This window comes from Protopterus annectens, chromosome 1.part1, assembly GCF_019279795.1.
Source record: "Protopterus annectens isolate FY-2018-M chromosome 1.part1, PAN1.0, whole genome shotgun sequence".
Taxonomy (NCBI): Eukaryota; Metazoa; Chordata; order Ceratodontiformes; family Protopteridae; genus Protopterus; species Protopterus annectens.
Genome location: NC_056726.1, coordinates 1692025574 through 1692052278, shown reverse-complemented (window position 1 = coordinate 1692052278; position 26705 = coordinate 1692025574).

Below are 26705 nucleotides of genomic sequence, written 5' to 3'. Positions count from 1 at the left end.
TTTGTGCTAAACTAGCTGTGGATGGTATCCCTTATATTGAACCCGAGGACATCTCCAATCTGCTAGCAGACAGGTTTGGTAAAAACTTCAACCCTCTGTCCTCACCAGTCATAACCTGTAACATACCTGTCACCAGTCCTTGGCCTAGTATTGTCAGAGAGCATATCACAGTTGCACTCTCCAAGGGCATAAACACAGCCTCCATGGGGCTATACAACATCTCAGGCTGTCTATTAAATGGTGTAAAACAAGAGTTAGCAGAACTGCTGAGCACACTCTTCAGTCTCAGTCTAAACACTGGCTTTGTCCCAGCTGAGTGGAAAACAGCAACCATAATCCCTTTGCACAAAGGGGATCCTCCAACTGACCCCAGGAACTATAGACCCATAAGTCTAACCAGCCTTATCTGAAAGGAGAGAATCATCATGGATCTTATCAACAAGGATATAGGTGACCTTCAAACTCTTGACCTGACCCAGTCTGGCTTTGTTAAGGGCAGATCTTGCCTACTAAACCTGGTGGACTTCTTTGAGAATGTCATCAAGGCCCTGGATGAAGGCAAAACAGTTCACACTGCCTATCTCAATCTAGCCAAGGCCTTTACATAGTCAGTCACTCAGGCATCATTAAGAAACTCAGCCAGCTGGAGATTAACCCTTACATCACTAGCTGGGTTGCCAACTGGCTCACAACCAGAATACGTGCAGTCAAAATTGGGGATGCTAACTCTGCTAGCAGATTTGTTACCAGTGGTGTTCCACAGGGATCTGTACTTGACCCCCTATGTCTGGTATCTATTTTTCAGAAGTCCAGGTGAAAATAGATGGCCTATGGCTTACCAAGTTTGCTGATGACTGCAAACTGAGTACAATCATAGAATCCCCCAAAGATGTCAAAATACTACAAAATGGGCTTATACAGACAAATGATTGGTGTCAAAACCACAAACTTAAACTAAATGAAAAAAAATTGCATTATCATCCTCTTCAGCAAAGGAGAAACCCCGTTTAATTACAGCATTAATATATCTCCCTAAGTTCAAACCCAGTGGTGAGAGATTCAGGAATGCAAGTTGATAGCAGCCTTAATTTTGATCATCAGGTGTCCACAGTAGTAAGGAAGGCCTTCTATGTTGCAGACCTCATAAGCAAGGGTATAGCATCTAAAGCTAATGAGGTTATAACTCCTTTATACTTGGTTTTGATCAGACCAATAGTAAAATACAATAGTCCCTTCTGTATATACCTCACCAGGCATCTTCTGCAACTGGAGAGATCTCAAAGGTTTCCCAATAAGAACATTCAGGGCCTACAACACATGACCTATATGGATTGATCGAAGGCTCTAACACTTTATTTAGTATCATATAAACTGCTTAGAGATGACTTGTGCCTGGCCTACACAGCAGTCTCAGACCCTGCCTTGATGAAGCTGTTGCACATCTGCAAATCCAATGGAACAAGTTTCACTCACTCTTGGTATCTTACTTAACTCTGGAACAGACTACCAATTCATGTAAAACAGACCTCTCCATTGACCCTATTTAAGCGTAACTTGGACAATTCAATGGGAAACCATAAATTTACACCAGGGGTTACACCAATATCCCTCTTAGACAGGGGCAGCCTGTGCTGATCTTAGATTTGCATGCAAACATAGGCTATATATCTTGTTCCAGAAGGGAACAAGGGTATAACATGGTTAGTCTTGTACAGACCTTACGCCCAATAACCTAGTAACCTCCTACAATCCTATGATTCTTTGAATGTGGGAATGTTACCAAATGCTTTCCTATAATCTCTGCATGACATAATTGGATTATTCCCACTTTTGCAATTCTCCATTATGACTTTATTTAACAACAAATGATGCTTTGTTTCATGTGACTTTCTTTTGCTACCCTTTTGTTCTATTGCCACGACTGAGTTTTCTTCTAAATGACTATAAACTTTGTCAGTATCAGTTCCAGTATATAGTTTATACATTATCGGAAGAAGTTACTGGTCTATAGTTTTTAAGATAGCTTGCAGGTTCTCTCTTAAGGAGGAGTATTGTTTTTCCTGTTGTTAACCATGTTGGTCTCTGCTTGGGATATGCATATAAGTAGTTCTTACTCAGGGCTAAATTGTCATGCAATGACATTGATACATTTAGCCAGAAGTTAGGTACTGCATTTGGGCTTGGGATTTTTCATTTAGGAACTTTTCTTAATTTTATTTTAATTTCTCTGGCCATTACTTCATCCCATTTCATATCCTGTACATTTGAAATTCTTACTGTTTCTTTTACTTCTTCTGTCCATTCAGCATCTTTGTTATGTTCCACAGGGTCTTCATAGATATTTCTCCAAAATGTGTATATTTCGTCTTTTTTGGTGGTGTTTATATTCCTTTTGCTTTGTTGTGAAATTCTCTATAAAACTTTTTTGGTTCATCAATGAAATGCTTACATTATAGTTTTCCTTTTTTATTTATCTGCATATCTTTTACGTTTTTCTGCCTGTGCTGATATCTTTAGTTTATTATTTGCAATAGTGTACAATAGATCCCGAATTGTTCTAATATTGTTCATTGCTTTTATCATGTCTACTTTCTAAGTATTTTTGTTGATCTGTTCCCTCTTCTGTACTGTTCTGACAGTAACACTTGTCTAAATTACGTTGTAGTTTTCTCTATTCAGTACTTCCATAATGGCATTTGATTTATTCCCTTCATTTCCCTCATTGCCCTGTATTTTTCTGGTATGACGTATCCGTTTTTAATTTAGCTGTGCAGTAATATATCCTATTTACTTCTGTTGTATCACATGAATTTCTGTTAATAGTGTTATTGTGTTCATCTGTGTTAACAGACCTCTAACATTTTGGGTCTTATTGACTTTCTGTAATCTATTTATGTAATCAATCTTAATATGTCTATCCATCTCTATTAGATCTTTTCATCTATACTGAGGACACATTCTTTATTCGCCATTGTCTGTGAGCATAATACAGAAAGTTCCAGAACACCTTCCTCTGATATATTCTCCTTAGTTGCATCCTGCTTCATCAGTGGCTCTTTCATATGGGAACTCACTGGCCTATCTCACCACAGCATTGCCTGTGTCAGAGATTCCACCATTTCCTGTACCTTCCCTTGCTGTGCAACCTTACTGAACTTTTTCAGATGTTTCCTACTGAAGGATTCACAGTGGCCAGGATTCACGAAGCCTTCATGTAAGAGTTAACAAGTCTTACACGGAGGCTGCAGTTAAACGGTGTGACAGCATGCCATGCATATTCATGAGGGCATGCTGACTCACACCCTAGGCTAACATGGTCCGTGTAAGAAAGTAGGGGCGTGTCCGCACGGCGAGTCCTGCAAAGGGACACGCCCCCAGAAGAGTCACAGTCCCGAAAGGAAACTCCCACGAGCAGGTCCGCGGAAATGTCAAGAAACACAACACCACACATGCCCCCACAGACTATAAACCCAACTGAAATGTAAAACGTAAAAATGAACAGTTACATTTTATTTTAAATTTTAAAAATGTTTGTCCGTAATTGTGCTCATTTGCGCGGGTGTGCCCTTCGCTCAGCCACAGTTAGCAGTCAGTGGAAAAGCATATAAGATCTAAATATGCAAAGTAAGTCAAGTAGCAATAGTGTAGTGGTAGAGACGTCGGCCAAAGAAGAGATAGTCATGGTTCGAGCCCCAACAACATCATTTTCTATTTTTAGTGAAATAAGCACGAAACAATCCCCTGACATATATGTACATACATATATAACTATAATTTAGGTAAAATGTAATGAAATGGGCCATGTCTTTTCGAAGAAATGTGATACAATAAAAAAAAAAAATTTAATAAGTGCCCATAGCTGAGCTACACTCTAACAAGCTGAGTATGACTGCCCACAGGTGAGCATTGGTTTAACAGGTGTAATAAGAGTGCCCGGAGTTGAGCAGCACTTTAACACACTGAAACTGTGTGCCCGTAGCTGAGCTGAGTGTAATATGCATGCTCATAGCCAAATGACACATAAACCAGTGTAACCCGTTTGCACGGAGCTGCGCACCACGCCAACAAGCTTACTGGCGGGCAACGTTGAGCAATCTGTATCAAAACTGCCTTCACACAGACATACCTTCTAGCCTGTGTAGACAGTCATAAAATAAAAAAAGTAATGGCCAGGCTCAAACCCAGGATATCATGCACCACAGTCAAAGTACTGAACCATTAAGCCATGACAGTTGTACTGAGAAATGCAGTATTAGCGTATATGTAGGAATGAATGGAAATAGAAGCATGACAAAGCAGGTTTTGTTAAGCTGATACATTTCCAAAATGGCCAATCACAGATAAGTGTGGGAAAAACGGCATATATAAGCCCCATAGGCAGGAATACACATCATAACTGATTGTGGAACCTATTTGCAGTCAGGATGGCAGGTGTAGGAGAGGGTAGTCGCTTCCGAGCACAGAGGTGGGATGTTGAGGAGTCCAAATACATGGTTTGGCTCCTTGTCCACGATCATGAGGCTCAACTCATGCAGGGCCAGGTCCTGTGGGGAGCATACAAGGCAGAGGCATGGGACCAGTTGGCACATGATCTCATCAATGCCACAGGCATACCAAGGACTGGTGAACAGGTCCGTCACCACTATGCGGACCTGAAGAGATGAAAGCAGGACCAACTGAACCGTTGGATCCAGGAGGCCCGGCAAATGCCCAACGCCCCACTACTGAGTAAGTGCCATGTAATTATGTATGTAAGAAATTATCCTAGCTGATATTATGGAGATGTATATTCCAATATTACTTCATTTATATTACAGCTGCAGGTGTGCGTTCTGCGAATCGGAGAGCCTATGGTGATAGGCTGGTGTGGTTGCACCACCAGGCAGGTTAGTAATTCTTTTTCTGTAATTGTTATACAATATAAGTGAGACAGCTTGTAAAAGAGTTCAGTGTAGTTACTTATGAATAAAGTTCAAATAACAGTAGAAGAAAGATTCTGCCAGTACTGTGTGATTAGATAAGTGATGCAGCCTGTAATCCAGAAATAAAAATGAAACAAGTCTGTAATAGAGATTTTCCATCTGTATTGTAATAGTAGATAACCTGCGGCAGGCTGAAAATTACTGGTAAACAAGCTAAGGACAACACATGTGTGAAATACATCCCCTTTTAAAATCTGCCACATAACACAAGTGAGTCTGTTGGAAAGGATTGTTGTAACCAAGTAAAACATCTTAATAAAGCCTAGAATTAAGTGCCATCCTGAACTGTAAAAATAAAACAAGTGAGAGTGTGAAAAAGAGGTATGAATCCACCAAGAAAGTTGTAATAACTCCTGAATAAAGTATACTGCAGTGAGTACATAATGACATGAATGAGACAGCCACAACCAAAGAGTGAAATGTGTGTAATAAAGTACTGAAGCTGGAATGTCTGTCCCACAATTTGGATATGTTGCTGTACCCTTGCAATATGGAGATAGTATGGTTGTATGATATACCGAACATCCACAGTTGTCTAAAGCCATATAAATCAAATGTAGCAGGATGCTGTACCTGAACACAGCCAGATATGAACGTGTATGAATAAAAATGCAATGTATATTAATGTAGCAGTAACATTCACATCACCAACATACCTAAGGTTACATATAGGAAACTGTACTAAGACCTGTAGTGTATATATATATATATATATATATATATATATATATATATCTGCAGCTACTAGAAATGTACAGCATATGTACAGGTAGTTGAAGTTGTTAATTAAATATTTCTTCACCCTACACTATATTCACAAATAATCCATTCCACACCAAATGGGTATGTGTATTCACAATTAATTCCTATGGACATTTGTCCTGTTGTTTCATACATATTTGCATGTACGTTAATGCATGTGCCCTGTTCACATATCCAAACCTGATGGTCTGTTGCCATCAGTCAACCCTGCATGCTGTTGGATTGTGTACTGTTGTTCAAATTATGCATGTGTTATACTTGCTGTTCAATGTTTGGAATTCATGGGTGTTTGGTTAATGGGAATACTGATGCATGCTGTTACAACTAATTTTGAATGGTATTGTTTGTTACTAACGCAAAATGTCATAAAATATTGCTAAACATAGGACTACAGGGAAGGCGGGTTCCAGTGGACCCACCTCTCCCACCTCAGCTGGCGAGTGCACCTGGCACTAGTGCCCAGGCCGTCCCCTCCTCCGGTGGCCCTGTGCCACCTTTGGGTGGAAGTGCTGCAGGTGATGGGGCTCATCCCCCCTCTGCAAGCATGGCCGGAGGAGACCGTCCACTCACCCTCCGTAGTGTCTGGTCTGTGGTGCATAGCGAGATCAGGCATTCTGTGCTTGAACCCCTATGCCAGCTTGAGGCATGGGTGGCGCAACTCACGGGTGTGCCTGTTACCCATCCTACACAGCCCCCAGCACAGCCCCATCCTGGGCAATGAAGGCACAGTGGCAACTGCCCATGGGTGGGGATCTCAGTTCCACTGTTGCCATCTGTAGGCTCATGGGCTCGCAATATCCAAACATCCGTCCCCGTCAATTGTGTTTCACCCCCACATGTGTCATACTCTGCCCCTGTATGCATCTTGTTTGTCTTGTCTGTTAACCTCCCCTACCTACCTCCCCAAATATACCTACTTCCTGTACCTGACATTCCACTCTTACCTGAAAAAAAAAAAAAAAAAAAAAAGGGCACTCTGTTCCCGCAAAAAACTTACACCCCATACATAGCTGCCCATTTTGCAGACATGTCTGCTGGACATGTGAACTGGTAATTACAATTGGCTGTACAACATATTTTGTTGTCCTCACCCCTCTCTTAGGGGTGGAAGGTTTCAAATTTCACACCAAATTACACACGTATGCACAGCTGTTGCTGATAAAGAAATGGGCAGCTATGGACCTTTCCTACACCCTTCCTGCAAATCCCAAGCTTGTTTTCCTACTGTCCTACCCTCTTTGTGCCCCCTTTTTCACCACTTTCCTATCTCCCCATGTTCTTTTCTTTGCAGGTGTGCGCAACAGTAAGCACTTTTAAGCAGTTGTAAGCGGGTATGCGCTGGTGTGCGCTAAGCTAAGCGTGTGTGCATGAAGCTAAGCGACAGTGCGCATGCGTGAGCACTGGGCAAACCAGCGCTAACCCGCTTACAACTGCTTAAAAGTGCCTTAGTCACTCTGAATGACAAGGCCTGTAGTCTGCTCAGAAGCAAAATAAAATCCCACTATCAGTCTCGAACCCAGGACCTTGGAAACACTAGTCTGCATGACTTACCACTAAGCCATGACTGATATGCAAGAACTTTGTGCTGAAAACAATATATCATGAAATAGTGGGATTGAATGTAAAGGGAATATAGGAAGGCTATTACACAAAGCTTTTCTTGTATCTTTACTGGCAATTTTTGTGGATTTGTATAACAGTAGTGTGGGAAGAGATACAGCCATGCTAGTTGGTAGCTAGTAGGTACTAATGTGACAGTAGCACCTTGCAAACCACACACACTATCAGAGCAGGATAAACACTGCCATATTTGAATAGGTAAGAGGCCAGACCTCGCAATGGTGACTGATTTACAGGGATGTCCCTGATTTGAAAACAAATGTTAACTGTGACCCACTGACTCCCTGTGAAATGTATTAACAGTAGGCAGAAAGGTGTTTTAACCCATTTAATGGTAACGACCAATTACTGAAAGTATGCACTACTTGCACGTCAGAAATGGTGTAGTAATACATATGCTCAAAATACCTCACAGTCACAACTGCAGAATATCTGAAATATATCACGGGTGTATCCCACTGATATGTACCATTCCCTGAGGCTGATAAAAGATACACCTGAGAGTAACTGAGGCCTGCTCAGCAGCAAAATAAAATACCCTTGTAGGTGTCAAGCCCCACACCTTGGCCAGACCAGACTGCATGCAGTACCACCAAACCACAACAAATATAAGGAATTGCTGCTCAAAGAAATATAGCAAGCATTACAAGGTGTGAATGTAAATGGAAAATAGGAAAGCCATAGCAACACATTCCAGTAAAGACACCTAGCAGGCATTCAAGGAGTGAATGTAAAGGCCAAATAGTGAAGCCATAGCAACAAATTGCAAGAGCCATTGCTATATACCAGTTACTCCACAAGTCCCACAGGAAAGCACATACTCCCATTTAAACATTATTAGTATTATTAGGTGTCAGTTAACATACACACTGAGAAGAATAAACTGGAGGAAGCAATAGTCAGGTTTCAGTATAACATGCATTGCAGTGTCTACAACACAGCCTGAAATATGAGAGACATACCAACCTTTACACTCACAGAACAGTGTCCACTGCATACCAGCATGGTCCCCACCTTGAAAATCTGAAAGGGCTACGCCTACCTAACCTAACATTTTATAGCACTGTCCTGTAATCACAGTGAGAACTGCAATTACCACACAGCAGGCTGCATGCAATTAGTAAATGCTGGCTAACAATTGGGGCAGAGGCCATCACATGCACATGTGCATATACCTACAAAAGCATCCTGTACACCCAGTCCACACATGCAATACTTTCATTGCAACATCCGGAGGGAGAGACAGAGAGAGAGAGAGAGAGAGAGAGAGAGAAACAGAAAAACAGATAAACAGAAAGAGACTCAGAGACAGCCAAAAATAAAATAACAACCAGCAAGATAAGCAGCAGCAGGCCACCAAGCAGCAAGCCATCACAAACAGCAGTGACAAACAAAGGTAATGTAAACTAATAATCTAATAGTCTACATACTGTGAACCCTCCATATGTGTTAGCAGTGTGTATCTTTATATATGAAGATGTGCATAGGGCAGGTGACATACTGCAACTGTTAGTGAAGGCTGGACATACATATGTATGTGAAGGTTGCTATGTGCACATATCAATGTAGGTTGTAGTGCAACATACAATGTAGGTTGTACAGTAATGGATGTTTAGCAGTATGTTAGTGTGTGTATTCGTATGTGTAAATAAAAAGGTATATACATATATCTATCTATCTATATATATATATATATATATATATATATATATATAGTATGTATACGTATGTATAGTTATATATGTATATATATATATATATATATCTATATATATATATATATATATATATATATATATATATATATATATATATATATATATATATCGTATGCATATATGTATACATAAATAGAGAGGGATGTAGAAATCGATAGACATATATAGATAGATAGAATATGTATATACATATATATGTAATAGACACATACATATATAGATATATATAGATACATACACATATACAGACAGATATGAATGTCTACAGATATGTATGTATATGACTATCTCTCTCTCTGTCTCACTCAGCCCCCATCTCTCTCTCTCTCTCTCTCTGTATGTGTGTATATATATATATATATATATATATATATATATATATATATATATATATATATATATATATATACTGAGAGAGGCACATGTGTGCAGATGTATTGCAACAGGTGCCTAGTGACAAAGGCATGGACTGAACACCAGTGTGGATACTGGAGTACCATACCCCATTCCAAAACACTTACACCACTAACCACCACATCTGTGGCTGCCTGCCTACTAATGGATGTGTCAGGAAGGAACATGGGAAACAAGTGTACAATAGCCTCCCCATTGATATTCACAGTGGCACACTAGTCTTGTAATACCTGTACATGGCACGTGTCAGCAGACATGGTGTGTCAGCTAGGGAAATGTAGGTCACTGTACCCCTCCACACCTCACAATGTCCTACACGGTATGTACCTCCCATGACAACTACAGAAATGGAGAAGGACACAGTCATACCTAACAAACAGTGATAATGCCCCAAACACATTACCTATGCAGAGTGATTGACAAAACCACAGATTGAGTGCCTCTCATACGACCTACACAGAGGTTACCACTGCTGGATATACATAGTTAAGTCACACCCATAACAGTTGTCCAACAACCATGGTAACACCTCACAATATCCCCAGCCTAAATGACCTATGTCTGTCATCCTTGGCACCGCAGTAAAAAGCACATGGTGGAGGTACAGGTTCCTACCCACAAATAAGCCATACCCTGGAGTAAACCACCCAGCATTAAGAAGCAAGGCTCCCCATTAGTAGATGTCAGACATACCCCTGTTGAATGTTATGCAGATAGGTAATATGCCATATGAGTCACCCTGTGTAACTGTTTGACAGAAGCAAGTATGATCACATTACATGTGTCCCAAGGGGCAGGGTAGCATAACAGTATGCTGCTGTAGGCCCAGGGCCAATAGCATACTACCTACCTAAGACACAATGCACACACACATGGACTCATTGCAATACCAACTATGTGAGGTGGAATGAGTGTGCCACTGACTGTGTGCAAGTTCTGTAATGGTGTGATTGCTGAGCATGACTTTGTGTCTGTCATGGTAGTGTGTGTCGTTGGTGTGAGGCCAGAGAAAGATGTGTCAGGTATTGGGATACAAACATACTACATTGCCATATGTTGTGCTGTGGTTCCCTGTATGTGACTGCGGTGTAGGTAGGGTTATGGCAGCAAAGACTAGGGTGCATTACCAGTGAAATATGTACTGTGCATTGCATGCAGTGCATGGGTTGACAATGTTCCCCATACATTACCCTGATACAAACCCGCAGTGTGAGGTTGTGCATTGGACCTCAAACAGTGTACCGACTGCTGGAGTATTCTAGTTTGTTGTATGGAGTGTGCCAGGCACTGTCACACAGTTGTTGGCTGAGCACTGATATGTGGTCATTTACATGTGTATCCCCCAATAGACAGACAGTGGCTATATATGGCAGTTCAGTGATATCAGTACAGTAGAGTATTATGTGTGCCATATCACTTGCTCACATATTTTTCTTTTCCTTCCAGGGCGATGTTGCACCAGCGCAACCCCACCTACTCTGCTGCAGAGGATGAGGAGATACACCAGAGCCTGGTGCGGGATTTTGCCACACTCTTTTCCCGCACCAGCCAGAACTAGCAGGAGAGGGCTGCACTGTGGCAAGACCTTGTCCGTCGGATAAATAACATAGGCATGCATAACCGGACATATGAGCAGGTACGCCATCACTGCAGTGATTTAATCAGAAATGTCCGTCAGCGTGCATCTGATATCCACAGGCAACAGGTTGCCATAGGTGGTGGGGCGGCTATACACCCCCCTCACCAGATTGGAGGGGCTCCTCCTACGTGTTGTGGCTCCAGCCCAACAACAATAACATCTGCACACATGTGTAATGATGGAGGCTGGAGCCAACCAGCATCAGGACTTGGAGCGTGCAAGTAACATGCCATATCTATAGTTGACTGTTCTCTACACTGGCAGTTTATGCATGTGTGAGGTGTGTACTATGTCTGTAGCTGTTATCCCGGTAATTACTGGGCAAGAGTGATATTCTCAATATCAGCAGTAGACCTGTGAAAGCCAACTGTCGTACTACTGAACTGTATCATACTCACAGTATCAATGGCACAGTTGTGCCCACTGACAATACATGTCTTATTTGTGCAGGTCCCTCTGGTGTAACAGCAAGGCAGCCAATCCATGCTGGTGAGTGTGTAATAACAATACCTTTAATACTAATGATACTAATAGTAATAATACCCTCAAACAGTATTGCTATGTGTTTGATTGCAGGTGTGTTTGTGTCTGTGTGTTTGTATCTCATGTACTAAGGAGTGTGCATGTGTGCATGTGTGCATGTGTGCCATGTGCGTATGTGTGCATGTGCATATGTGTGCATGTGTGCATGTGCGTATGTGTGCATGTGTGCATGTGTGTATGTGTGCATGTGTGCATGTGCGCGTGTGCGCATGTGTGCATGTGTGCATGTGTGCATGTGCGCATGTGTGCATGTGTGCATGTGTGCATCTGTGCAGGTGCCTGTGTGCATCTGTGGTAACATTGTGTTTCCTGTCTTCCTCTCACAGGTTCTGGTGTTGCTCTGGTGGTGTGCAGCAGGGAACCTGAATCCGCTACTGAGGATAGTGATAATGATGATACCTGTGTAATGGCACAGGGAGGTGTGCCAGGGTCTGTTGTTGGTCAGCCAATCGACAGTACACAGCTGTCAACCCCATCAATGCACACAGTCATCCTGCCAATACATCCATTGTCACCAATGTCCCTAGGTGATGGACAGGATACAGTGGGCATTGACCAGGGTAATGTGGTATCAGTGGCACATGCATCCCCTCCCAGCAGCCATGGCCAGAGTCCTGACATGGTACCACACAGACCGATGTCCAGGGGTTCTCGTGGGAGCATCCGTGGCCGTACTGCCCCTGTCAGACATGCCAACAGAGGTCTTTCAACCTCAGCTATGTTCTGGGCTGTAATGCAGGCACAGTCATGTATGGAACGGTACACCAGACAGGGTCTGAGGGAGCTGAGACCACATCACACTGCTATGAATGACAGTATGCGTGACGTTGCGGCTGCCATCCGTAACTTCACCGAGGTCATTGACAAACGTTGGGGGGACACATTAGATCTGTTCCACAACTACATGTCCATCAGCCAGGGCAATGCAGGATGGTTGAGGCGTCGACGTGGACATATGCCAGCAACAGCAGCAGCTGGCAGTTGTCGTGGACAACAACAAACCCGCGGCCGCTCCCATAGTGCCAGTACCAGCCCCAGCAATGCTGGGTCTGTGCTGTCATCAGACCACCCCAGGAAACTATGTGCACATGGCTCTGGACAGTCCCAGCAGGGACATGTCTCCAGTCACCAACCAACTGCTTCTGATGACAGTACCCAGTCTGGCTTAGTACCTGATACTGTCCTTAGCACCCCTGCCAGGCACAGGTACCGTGTCCATGGCAGAGACGGTGATCTGTATGACCTGGCAGGTACAGTCCGTGGCTGTCCACAAACACCCGTATATGGCAGCCATGAGGTGGAACTGTGTGCATGCATACACACATGCATAATGCTAACACCTAGGGCTAACACATACACACACACACTGCATCAACATTGCCCCATCTGGTACTGTTGTCCCTCACTAACACACACACACATACATGTCGATTGGTTGTATCAGTGGCAGACTTAGGCATACCAAGTACACACCCTGTGCATATGATGAAACTGTGCCACCTCCTGCAATCTGTAGCATCGATGCAGGAACAGGTTAACATGGTGCTGATGCACAGGGTGACTACATAGAAGTGTAGGAATATTATCATGTTGTCAACAGTACAGTGTAATGATATCATTGTGGGTATATCCCAGCATGCCTGATGCAGTAACAGTATGATTGTCACTGTATTGTTTGGTACACCCCTATTGATTACCATAGTGTAATGTCTGCACATCTGTGCATTCTGGTGGTAAGGCTGTAAACAGAAGGCCACCTATATAGGTAGCACAGGGGATAAGAAAATGGAAGTAATGATACTCAATGATGGACATGTAAACCGCAAGATGCATGCAGTCCAAACTGTACTCTGCATGGAGAATGTTGATATCTGTGCAGTAATAGACAACAGGTTCAAAACTCACAAGAGCACCCTAGCACTACCAGGTTACACCTCATACCATGCTTGACAGCCCCAAAACACAGAACTAACTATGACAGGAGGGTGAGTCTCATTAAATGTCAAGGATACTGTGGTGGCAGGACAGGTAGCATACATCCTACTAAGTTGGGAACTGCTGATTGAGGGCTCAGTGTCTGTTATTCTAAATGTGTATTATTTCAGGTTTAAGCAGTTGTGCTTCAGGCCATTTATTTTATATTATGAAGGTTCATGGTCTGCACTCTTGTGGGAGGAGAGGCTGGACCCTGCCCGTCTAAGCTGGGAATGTCTGGCTATAGGCTTATAGTGCCTGCATATTTGAACTGTTTCTTACTGAAAGTGGTACACCTTGTTTGCTGCAGCATAGACTAGATCCAGGCCTGCTGAATGTATCTTTGTTTGTATGCTTGTTTGCTTGCTATTTCCCTGAAACACTAATTCCACCTGAAACGCAGCTTTACAGCGCCTCTGTGGATCCCTAGTGACATCTGTATTGCTTACTGTACTTATTTCCTTGTTTCACTTGACAGAAAGTCACTGTTTGTCATTTTTGCATTTACGTTACCTGTAACACATTGCATATGAGTTACCTGGCACTTGCTCACTAAAGCATTAATATATGCCAGCACTTACAAATTAAAAGCACTACACCCTCACAAACTCACCTTGAGTACCTTGTTCCCCAGTGGCCCTTTTTGTTGTTAATTATAAAGGAATTCCCAATACTATTCTAGCATGTCCAAAGATCAGTTGTCAATCTCCTCTCCGGTCCAGCTGGTCAATCTGGGAATCATGAGGCAATGTTACAACTGCCTCATGTACACAGACAACCCTCTCCACCTCCCAACAAATTTCAACACATGTGAGAGATGCAACCAAATAGCCAAACTGGAAGCTAAGCTCTCTCAGCTCAGTACTGGCAAAACCTGTCAGGTGGAGAAGGAAACTACAGTCACTACAATTCCAGTCTCACATAGACCTACCACGACAGCAATCCAAACACATAAACACACGAAAACATACTCGGAGTTTCTAAATAAAATCCTGCCTCAGCAGCAGACACCTCCAAAGCAGACACACAAGAAACCGCTACCCCAGAACAGAACACGTGCAACACATAGCTCACAAAGCCAGTGTGCCAAACAGTCACAGCCCTTAAGGCTAAACAACACACCTGATACACTTGTAATAGGTGCCTCTATCATCAGGTACACTGATGTCCCGCTCACCAGGCTGAACAAGGAGGAGGTCACGGTGAGATGCCTGTTGGGCGCTATGATCCGCCACATAACACAAGCACACAGGTCACTCCAAGGCATCTACAAATATGACTCAGTCATTGTCCGTGCCAGTGTGAATGACCTGAGATGTACCTCCCTGGACTACATGATAGGAGACATAGAGGAGCTCTCTGAGCATGTGGCCCAGGCTGGTATGACCCTGACCTTGAGTAGCATCTTACCCTCACCAAGAATGATGCCACAATATGAAGACAAGATGATCAATTTAAACAATTGGCTTATGTTTAGGTTGTCATTCAAAGGGGATCCAATGCCTGTCAGTGTGGGATAACATGCTTGACAAGCCACGATGCTTTGCTAGGGACGGCTTGCACCTGTCACCCATGGGCTTTCAGATATTGGCAAAGGCTCTTGTTACCCCCCATAGTGCCTTTTTTAGGCAAGGCTCAAAAGACAAAACCACCTCTATAGGTATCACAAGGGATAGGTAACTAATGGTAATGCTACTCAAAGCCAGCAGTGTAAACTTCAAGATGCATGCACTGGAAACTGTCCTTAGTATGGAGAACATCAATATCTGTGCAGTAACAGAATCCTGGTTCAAGGCTCCCAAGTGCACCTCAGCACTGCCAGGTTATACTTCATACCATGCTTGTCGGCCCCAAAACTTGCACCGAACCAGAACAGGAGGGGGAGTATCCAAATTCATCACAGATGCACACACTTCCAGGCTGGTGGCACAGCACAAAGCATCAGGGACTATCCATGTGCATCTAACTGTGGGTTAAACTGACTTCCAGTTCATAGCCTGCTATGGACCACCCTCCTAAACCCAGATAACCCACTTGGCCTACTTAAGAATACATGAATATCTGCAGGTGTCTATAAACAACAATATATTGGGCAGCTTCATTTACCCACACACAGACTGGAAGCATTACTGTAGCTGCAACACCCTAGGTGTACGGTTCATAGAATCCATACACTCAATTGCTATGGAACAACTTGTTACCACTCCCACAAGAGGGGAAAACATGCATGTTTGAAAATGTATCTCCAAACACCATTATATTGGGTGACTTCAACTACCCGAATATAGACTGGGAACATTACTCAAGCCCCAACTTTCTAGCCCAAAGGTTCCTGGAGTTCATAAATTCAAATGCCATGGAACAACTAGTCACCGTTCCCACAAGAGGAGAAAATATACTAGATCTCATCATCACAAACATGGGGACAAAATGCTCCACACCGGAAGTATATCCCTCATTGGTGAGATCAGATCACAAACTTATCTCACTGGAAATCCACATCCCCCCCCCACCCCAAACAAAAAAGACCACAGTGAAGAATTTCTCTAAAGCAAACTTCACACTACTCAAGACTGGTGTGGTATCCTTCAAGGCCCCCGAGCCAGTGGAATCCACAACCCAAGCTGCGGAAGCCCTTACAAATGCCTTCTACGAACACCTCCAGGACTGCATGGATCAGGCAATCCCTAATAAAACCAAGACTCTTTCCACCAAGGGCAAACGTCCAGTCTGGTGGACCCCAGCCATAAACAAACTTTACAATAAGAGGAGAAAGCTGTTACATGATAGAGCAAAATCCATAAAAGAGAAGACACCCTTGATCATTATTAGTAAAAAAAATACGAGCACTCATAAAATCATCCAAGGCCAAAATTGAGAGAAAAATTGAAATAGATTCAAAAGACAATCATAAGGCCTTCTTCAGCTATGTTAGAAACCTGGGTGAAAACTCCCAGATATGCGCAGAATTAGTCCAAAATGATACAAAAACAACTGAACCCACAGACATTGCCAACATACTGGCAGACAGGTTCAGTGCAAACTTCACCCCCCTCTCCCCCCCAAAAGGAGAGATAACTATCCCAGCGGAGTGTAGCCTCCCAGACATCTCTAATGCACAGGTGAAAGCTGCTCTCTCTAAAGCTAAAAACACAGCATCAATGGGACCAAATGGTGTCCCCGGCTGTGTGCTACACGAACTCAACGAGGAACTAAACCCGCATATAAGGCAGCTGTTTAATCTTAGCCTTACCACAGGATACGTGCCCAAAGAGTGGCATACGGCAACTGTGGTCCCACTCCACAAAGGCGGTACCTCTACGGACCCTGGAAATTACCGCCCCATAAGCTTAACAAGCCTGGTCTGCAAAGCTATGGAGAGGATCATAATGGAACTCATAAACAAAGACATAGGGGACTTGCAGACATTGGACCCGACCCAGTTTGGCTTTGTCAAGGGCAGATCATGCCTTTTGAACTTGGTCGACTTCTTCGAAACAGTCACCAAGGCCATTGATGAGGGAAAGGCAGTCCATACAGCCTACCTTGACCTTGCAAAGCTTGACACAATACCCCACTCGGGTATTATAGAGAAACTTACCAGCTTAAATGTAAACCCATATGTCACAAGATGGGTTGCAAACTGGCTAAAGGACAGAACCCACAGGGTTAGAGTTGCTGGCGCCATGTCAGACTCCAAGCCGGTCACAAGTGGGGTCCCACAGGGCTCAGTCCTTGGCCCCCTGTTGTTCGGCATCTGCTTCTCAGAAGTACAGGCAAACATAGGAGGACTATGGCTGACAAAGTTTGAAGATGACTGCAAACTGGGCGCCATAGTGGAAAGTACATCGGACACAGATATCCTTCAGAGGGGTCTCACGGAAACTGATAACTGGTGCCAGAGCCATGGCCTGAAGTTAAATGCCAAAAAATGTATAGTCATACCCTTCGGGGAAAACAAGGTAACCCCAAGCTACCATATAGGTGGGAATCCATTAAGCACAGAAGAGGTTATCAGGGACCTGGGGACCCAGGTTGACAGTGGCCTTTCTTTTGACACTCACATTGCTAAAGTGGTTAGAAAGACCTTCTACATTGCCCACCTGATCATGAAGGGATTCACATCCAGATCAAGTGAGGTCATTGTTCCCCTGTACTCTTCACTTATCAGACCAATGATCGAGTACAATGCCCCATTCAGGATGTATCTCACCTGACACCTGCAGCAATTGGAGAGACCCCAAAAGTTCCTCACCAAAAGGATAAAGGGACTCCAAAATCAGTCATATGCTGCCAGACTGAAGAAACTCCAGCTCTATTCAGTCGCATACCACCTGCTCAGAGGTGACCTGTGCCTGACATACAAGGCCATGTCCAACCCGGAATTAATGGACATGCTCCACCTCAAAAAATCCAAATCTACCAGATCCACTAGAGCAAGTGACTTAAACCTTAGCACGGATATAAATAGGACATGCTGGAGGGATAGATTTGTCACCCAGAGACTCCCTATGCTGTGGAATAAAATCCCAGTCCATGTGAGGCAGAGCACCTCGATGGCTCTGTTCAAGAGAAATCTTGACCGGTGGATGGGAGTTCGTAGGTTTACCCCGGGAATCATCTCTGTGTCACTGCTGGACAGAGGCACAACAAACTAATGGGCACAGTATTTTTTAACATAAGGGGTGGCGTAAGCCACAAAACTTTGGGCTAGGCTTATAAATGCCTTAGGGCAGATAGCCTAGTATAAACCTATGAACCTATGAACCTATGCTACACCTGATCATCAACAACATGTGGACTATATGCTCCAGACCAGATGTGTATCCCTCGCTGGTAAGATGACACCATAGACTACTCTCACTGTATATTCACATACCAAATGCAGCCTTTGCACAGAAAACCACCATCATAAAGTTGTGTAATGTAAATTCCATGTATTCACATGAGGCAGGCTTCAGACATGGGAACTATTTAAGGTCACAGGTACATATGTCTATGTGGCACACACATACCTCATGTGTGCATTGACATTACTGATATAATCTATGTCGTACAATATTAAGGGCAACACCCCACACACATGGACAAACTGTGTGACAAAATACACATGGCATTTGTAGGATTCAAACCCCTATCTAACTATGTTATGACACTTGAAACAGACACATTAGCAGAGTGCGCTATTTGCATTACTGGGAGGTTTTCCTTCTCCTGCTGTACTTATAGGGTGCTGACATCATCAGTGTTTAGACAGAGGAATGTGCATCATGTAGTGTGTTCTTCTAGTTGCCAAAAGGGACATTTCTTTCATACATACTAACCCCCCTCACCCAAACACACACACACTGAGCATTTGCAGAATTCAAACCCCTACCGAACTATGTTATGACACTTGAGAGAGACGCATTAGCGGAGCGCGCTATTTGCATTACTGGGTGGCTTCTTTTCTCCTGCTGTACTTATAGGGTGCTGACATCATCAGTGTTTAGACAGAGGAATGTGCATCATGTGGTGTGTTCTTCTAGTTGTCAAAAGGGACATTTCCTTCACACAGGATTGCACACACACTAACCCCCCCTAACCCACACACACACTCAGCATTTGCAGGATTCAAACCCCTACCTAACTATGATGTGACACTTGAGAGAGAGACACACTAGCAGAGCGAGCTATTTGCATTACTGGGAGGTTTCTTTTCACCTGCTGTACTTATAGAGTGCTGACATCATCAGTGTTTAGAAAGAGGAATGTGCATCATGTAGTGTGTTCTTCTAGTTGTCAAAAGGGACATTTCTTTCACATAGGATTGCACACACACTAACCCCCCTCACCCAAACACACACACACACACTGAGCATTTGCAGGATTCATCCTCTACCTAACTATGTTATGACACTTGAGAGAGATGCATTAGCAGAGCGCGCTATTCAAATTACTGAGTATCATTTCTTCTCCTGCAGTATTTATAGGGTGCTGACATCATTATTTATAAAGAGGTATGTACATCTATTACTATCCGTCAGTAAGGGGGATAGCATATATATGCATTAACTTTGCAGAGGCACAGTAGCCTACTGTACTGTGGAGGCAGACACCAATTACACTCTGGATAAGCTTATGTATTCCCTAGGGCAAACAGCCTAATATTGACCTCTACAGCCATATGTTTAATTGTCAGATGCACAATATCTGTTGCTGATAAACTGTTTGCAGTTCTTTATTGCTATAGCTTTCCCTGTTTCTATGAACAACCTGTGTATCTGTGGAAGATGTTTGAATATGAGGGATCCAGTATTTTACTTATGTCTCTGTTGTCATTTAACTGTGTGCACTGGGCAGATTGCTGTATTGTGGGAGGTTCCTGGATTAACACATACAAATGCCAGATATGTGTGGGCAACTGCTAAACTGAGACATGGCCTAAGTGTGTGAGCATGCCCAGTTCAGGCTTTACATAGCTTGTTGCCTGACATATGTCTCATTTATCAAAATGTGTGAGCATGCCCAGTGTGAGCTTTCCATATGTTGAGATCTGAGGTCCACCACATTTGTGGATGTGTGTGAGCTTCATCTATATTCCACATTTACAGTTGTGTGTTGGAAGTCATGTTGTGTTCTTACTACCCCACTGATTTGTGTGTGAACCTAACAGGGATTATGCTGTGCCTGCAGGGTTTCCATGGGATACTTTGCATACAGTTGTCAACATCCTTTCATACTGACCAAACACTGTACTATCGTATAGTGTACTGGTTCAGTTCTTTCACTGTGGTGGACAGTATCCTGGGTTTCAGTCCTATCACTGCTGTAAATATTCATAGTGAGCACACCAGACTGGTTAAGGGCCAGTTGTGCAAATATAACCATGTTGCATTTTGTTCAGATATGGACGGCTTAAACCAGGATTGTCCAACATTGGTAGTGTATTCCGCAACTTGGGTGGACATTGACAAACACTGGCTATGTGCCCTAGGCCATTTCTAATGCTAGTCAGAGAGTGTGTTTGTCCTTCAACACACATTTTAACTGGAGTTTGCCATGACATATTTCAAGGTTAGTATACTGTGCTTCTGTCTACCCGTGACATAAAAGTGATACCCAGGGTAGACCGACCATCTCCCATCCACTCATCAGGATTCCTCTTGAAGTGAGTCAATGAGGGACTCTCTGGCTAACCTGTACTGGGAGTTTACTCAAGAGTGGTGGGAGCTTCTGGGTTATGGATCAATCAGTACAGCATGTCCTATTTATGTCAGTGCTGGGGTTCAGGTCTGTGATGTGCATAGGTCACTAGCATTCAGATTTTACAAGGTGTAGCATGTTCATTGATTCCAGCTTGGACATGGCTTTATACATCAGGCACAGATCACCTCTGGGCAGGCAGTATGGCACTGTGTGGTGCTGCAGTTTGTTTAATCAGGCAACACATGGCATCTGTTAGAGCTTTTTGATCCTCCTGGTGAGGTACTTTTGGGGTCTTTCCAGTTGATGCAGGTGTCTGCTAAGGTACATCCCACAAGGGCCATTGTACTCAATCGAGAGTCTGATGACGGCTGACTGGAGAGGCACGATGACCTCCCCTGATCTAGATGTGCATACCTTCATGATTAGGTGGGTATATGGTATGTTTCTGTAAGCACTACAGCCACATGGTTGTCAAATGCAAGATATGTATCAACTTGTGTCCCCAGGTCTCTTATTACTCCTAAAGTACTTCATGGGTTAACACCTATGTAGTAATTGGTGGGCACTTACTGTTTTTCCAAAGGGGATGACTATACACTATTCTGCATTAAGCCTGTTGACATGGCTGTGGCACCAGTTGTCTGTTTCTATGTGGCCCTTTTGTAGGATGCTTGTGTCAGCTGGAGGGTCAGATATGGTGGCCAGTTTGTATTCATCTGAAAACCTGTTCAGACACAGTCCTTCCATGTTGGCCTGTACCTATGGGAAATATATACCAAACAAGAGAGGTCCCAGGACCAAGCCTTGTGGGATGCCAGTTGTAGCTGGTTTGTAGTCTGACATGGCTGCAGCATTTCTGACCATGTCAGTTCTGTCCTTGAGCTGGTTTGCAACCCATCTACTTGAATCTACTTTATATTTAAGCTGGTGAGCTTATCTGTAATGAATAACTGGCGTATTGTATGGAAGGCTTTTGCAAGGTCTAGATAGGCTGTGTGGACCACATTCCCCTCATCAATGGCCTTGGTGCCTGTTTCAAATGAGTCAAACATGTTTAAGGGGCAGGATCTGCCCTTCAGAAAGCCACACTGGGTAGGGTCCAATGTGTGTAAGTCCCCAATATCTTTATTTCTGGGGTCCATGATGATCCTTTCCATAACTTTGCAGACCAAGCTAGTCAGGATTCTGGGGTGATAGTTTGCAGTATCCATTCAGGCACCACCTTTGAGGAGAGGGACCACTGTTGCTGTACACTGCTCTGTGGGTACATATCCTGTGGTAAGACTGAGATTGAGCAGTAGTGCTATATGGTGTTCCATTCTTCTTAGAGTTCTTGTTGGACGCAACCCAGGACACCATCTTGTACCATTGATGCTGTGTGTTTTGCTTTGAAGATGTTGGCTGTTACCTCAGCATCTGCAATGTCAGGGGGCCAGCACTCTGCTGGGATAGATATTTGGCATTTTGGTGGTGGTGGGGAGTTTGCACTGAACCTGTCAGGTTGGATGTTGGCAATGTGTGTGGGTTTGGTGTATTGTTTGTGATATTTGAGTAATGCAGAGCATATCTGTGAAGTCCCACCAAGGTTACTACCATCAGTTAAGAAAGCCATGTGATTATCCTTTGTGTCCTGCACAATTTGTATCGCCGTAGGTTCATAGGTTCATACTAGGCTATCTGCCCTAGGGCATTTTTAAGCCTAGCCAGACTGTGTGTGGCTTTCACCACCCCTTGCAATGTGAATATTATGCACATTTAAGGTTTACTTTACTAGAAGTGACACAGAGATGACCCCCGGTGTAAATCTACGATCTCCCATCCACTCGTCAAGTTTCTCTTGCAGAGAGTCAGTGAGGGGCTCTGCCTAACATGGACTGGAATTCTGTTCCAGAGTGTATGGAGCCTCTGGGTTATGAATCTGTCTCTCCAGCACATCCTATTTATTTATGTGTTGAGGTTCAAATCTCTCACTCTGGTTTCTCTGATGGATGTGGATTTTCTGAAGTGGAGCATGTCCATTAATTCTGGATTGGACATGGCCTTGTACGTCAGGCATACATCGCCTCTGAGTAGGCAGTATGCAACTGAATAGAGCTGGGGTTTCTTCAGCCGGGCAGCATATGACAAATGTTTGAGACCCTTTATCCTCTTGGTGAGGTACTTTTGGGGTCTTTCTAACTGCTGCAGGTGTCGGGTAAGGTACATCCCAAATGGAGCATTGTACTCAATTATGGGCCTGATAGGAGAAGGCCACAATGACCTCTCTTAATCTAGATGTGAATACTTTCATGATAAGGTGGCCAATATAGAAGGTCTTCCTAGCCATCTTGCCAATGTGAGTGTCACATGAGAGGTTACTGTCCACTTGTGTCCCTAGGTCCCTGATTACTTGTTCTGTACGTAATGGATTACCACCTATGTGGTAATTTGTGTGTACCTTGTTTGGTATTTGGAGAGACATTCATACTCTGCAGTGTCATCAGGAAGGCTGAATGGGGTTCCTGGGTTTGGGAGGGTGGTCTGTAGCAGGCTACAAACTGGGAGGCAGTTTTAGCCGCTGTTACTTGCCCATGGATAGTCCATGCTGCTTCTTGCTGTGGTACCAACCTGGGGGTGTGGTTATCCTTGACAATTATTGATAGCCACCCACCGATTATAGTTTGTTCCATGTTTTTGGGCTGTAAAGCCTGGTATAAGGTGTAAACTGGTAGTGTTAGGGTGCTCTTGTGAGCCTTGACCCAGGTTTCTGTTACAGAACAGATATCAACATTCTCCATGCTGAGGAGAGTTTGGACTGCATGCATCTTGCAGTTTAGACTTCTGGCATTGGGTAGCATTACATCTAGGTTTGTATCCCTTGTGATACCTATGGAGGTGGGTTTGTGTTTTGAGCCTTACCTATTCAAGGCACGGTGGGGGTGACAACAGCCTTTGCCAGTATCCAAAAGGCCAGGTGTGATGGGTGCAAGCCATCCCTAGCAGGTGGAGCATCATGTCTTGCTCAGCATGTCATCCCAGGCTGACAGGCATTGGATCCCCTTTGACTAACAACAATACTTCAGCCAGTTATTGTAATTGATCATCTTGTCTTCATATTGTGGCATCATGCTTGGTGAGGGTAGGATGTTAGTCAGGGTCATCAAGTTTGCATATACTAGATGGTGTTACATTGCTTAACAAATGGCAACCATGCCTCAGGTGGTGCTGCAGGGCTGCCTATGTTGGATGCACATACTACACTCCCTGTACATGTTTGAAAGCAGGTTGTGTCAACTTAGGCATCCCTTTCACTATATGTGTGAGTCAGAGAGGTATCATTCCCAGGGTTCCTACTGAGCCAGTGTATGTGCTATGCGTTGCCTCTTTGCCAAGGCCAAGGCATACTGGGCATACCTCCTTCTGCCTACTGGGGCAGCTCAGGTTGTTCCTCCTCCAAGTCACACTCTGCCTGTGATGGCCTTGACAATGGTGGGGGGCTGTTTGGCCCGGTCCTATGCTGATCCTGCTGCAGCTGTTTTTGCAGAATCATATTATGTAGCATAGCACATACCATGACAATTTGGGTACATGTAGTTGGTGAGTACTGTAAGGCTCCATCAGATGTATCCAGGCACCGGAACCGTGACTTGAGCAGCCCAAACACATGCTCGATTACATTTCGTGTTTGTGCGTGTGCCTCATTATGGCATTCTTGTTCAGGTGTGTGTGCATTTCTGATGGGTGTCATCAGCCATGGCTCCAGTGCGTAGCCAGCACCCCCCACTAGGTGACCATGTGGGATGTCCCCACTGGCAAATGTCTGGTACAGCTGCATCAGATGCCAGATATGGGAATCATGGTAGATTCCAGGGCAGCCAGCACACACATTCAGTATTATGCCCTGGGCATCACACACGACCTGGCAGTTGATGGAGGGGAAGCCCTTGCGGTTAATGTAGGCCCTACCCCGCTCATCAGCTGGTGCTTTGATGCGTATATGCGTGCAGTCTATTTAAGAGTAACAAATAAAACTTCATAATCCAATATTTTATTATTGGACCAAACATACAGTTGTAAAAAATCATTGGAATCTAAAATAAATCTCTGTGAGAGAATTTGAGTATTTTAGTATACTTTCCAAATAAATCAAAACAAGTTCTGCAAGCCAACCCTACCCTGATCCAATAGGTCTAATGAGAGACGCACTTAGGCTCTTATGCACCTTGGGAAAACTATAATAAATAGGTGTTACGGGATCTGAAAAATGAAAGTAATTTATTAAGTCCAAAGTAAGTGTCCCATTTATATCCCTAGAGTAAATATTAACATTTAATTCATTTTTCAGGCAGTCCAGTTGTCTGATATTAATCAATGTGTATGATGTATATTTGATAATTTATTATTATATTCAATATAAATGCATTATAGCTATGGCACCCCCCTTAGCTGATTTAATTACTATTTCTTAAATTCTTAAGTGTTCTCATTTCATTTTCAGATAAATTATAATATGAATAAGACAATTTACCACCTGAAATGCTTTATATAAATCATTTTCACATGCTATTTGAAAAACTTGCATTACCATATTACTAACAGGGTTTAAAATTTGGGATTTTGTTAAAATATGACTATAATACATGGTATTAATAAAATAGTTTTTGAAATGAATGTCTGTGTGAAAGTCCTCCGTTCAGTCAGTGAATCCAAAATACTGCCATTACAGGCTTGAATAAAGGACATGTCTTTATGCAAAAAAGAAATCTCATCTAGAGATAAAACATGACTGGATAAATTTATAACTAAGTCATCCTCACACTTTGAGAGATTGTATGTTACTAGACCCTGGTGACTCCTGCTTTTGCTTCTTCTTGTGTCTTCTTGTTTTCTGACATTGCTTCATTCCTTTCTGATCAGAAGGTGTGGTCTCGCTATATCTGTTGAGGTTCCAAAAGGTCTAGTGCTGTAATGGGGTTAACACTGACAACTGTAACATGCACAATTAGTGTTTGCGTCATTTCTTTTACATCTGTCTTAGATGTGTTATTCTGTAGTGATGAAAGTGAGTCAGCCAGTGGAGGTGAAGGTTGCTGTAAAATTGTTGTTTTTTCTCTTCTAGCCCAGGAAAAGACATTTCCTTTTATAAAGTCATTCTAATCTCTCTTCAGTTTTCTCTTCTTAACCACAATGTTTTTTTTGTTCAAAATCCGTAACTTGACTAACCATATCTTCAAAGTGCTTCATATTAGTTTCAAAGATTTCATGCACCGTTAATGAATTCTGAAGTTTTTTTGTGTCATCCAGAAGTTTTTTCTATAGGTTTGAAAAATTCCATCAGTAACTTCATATACTTTTTCGCTGATAGTAAATTAAGTAGCTTCCATTTCCTCAAAAGCTCTGGGTGCTTAGTTCCATACAGTGGCATTTTCAAAATGCAAAGACTTCTTGGTGCAATGTTATATTTCAGATAAGCTTCAAAGCTATGAAATTGCCACTGTAAACATTTACATTATTGCAGTTTGCGTTCTAAGTCATTTATATGCACTTCACAATTGGAGGCATTCTTGTCATCGCTTTCATCATTAAATTGTGCCGATTCCACTAGTAAAGGGTTAATATCCATTACCAGCAATTTATGCATCTTCTATGTAATAAAGTACTCACTGACTGAGAAAATATTGAGACAAAGTGTTACCTTTGACTACTTTCATGATCTGTGAGCACTTGTATAAAAAAGTGTAAACAGACAAATGGAGACAGCTCAGATAGATGAAGATTGAGCTAAACAAAGCAAGACAATGAAACAAAGCAGTAGCTACTCAGACCACCACAGAAGCATTTTTAATAATACACAGTACACAAGCTTCACATACAATTTCAATGTGA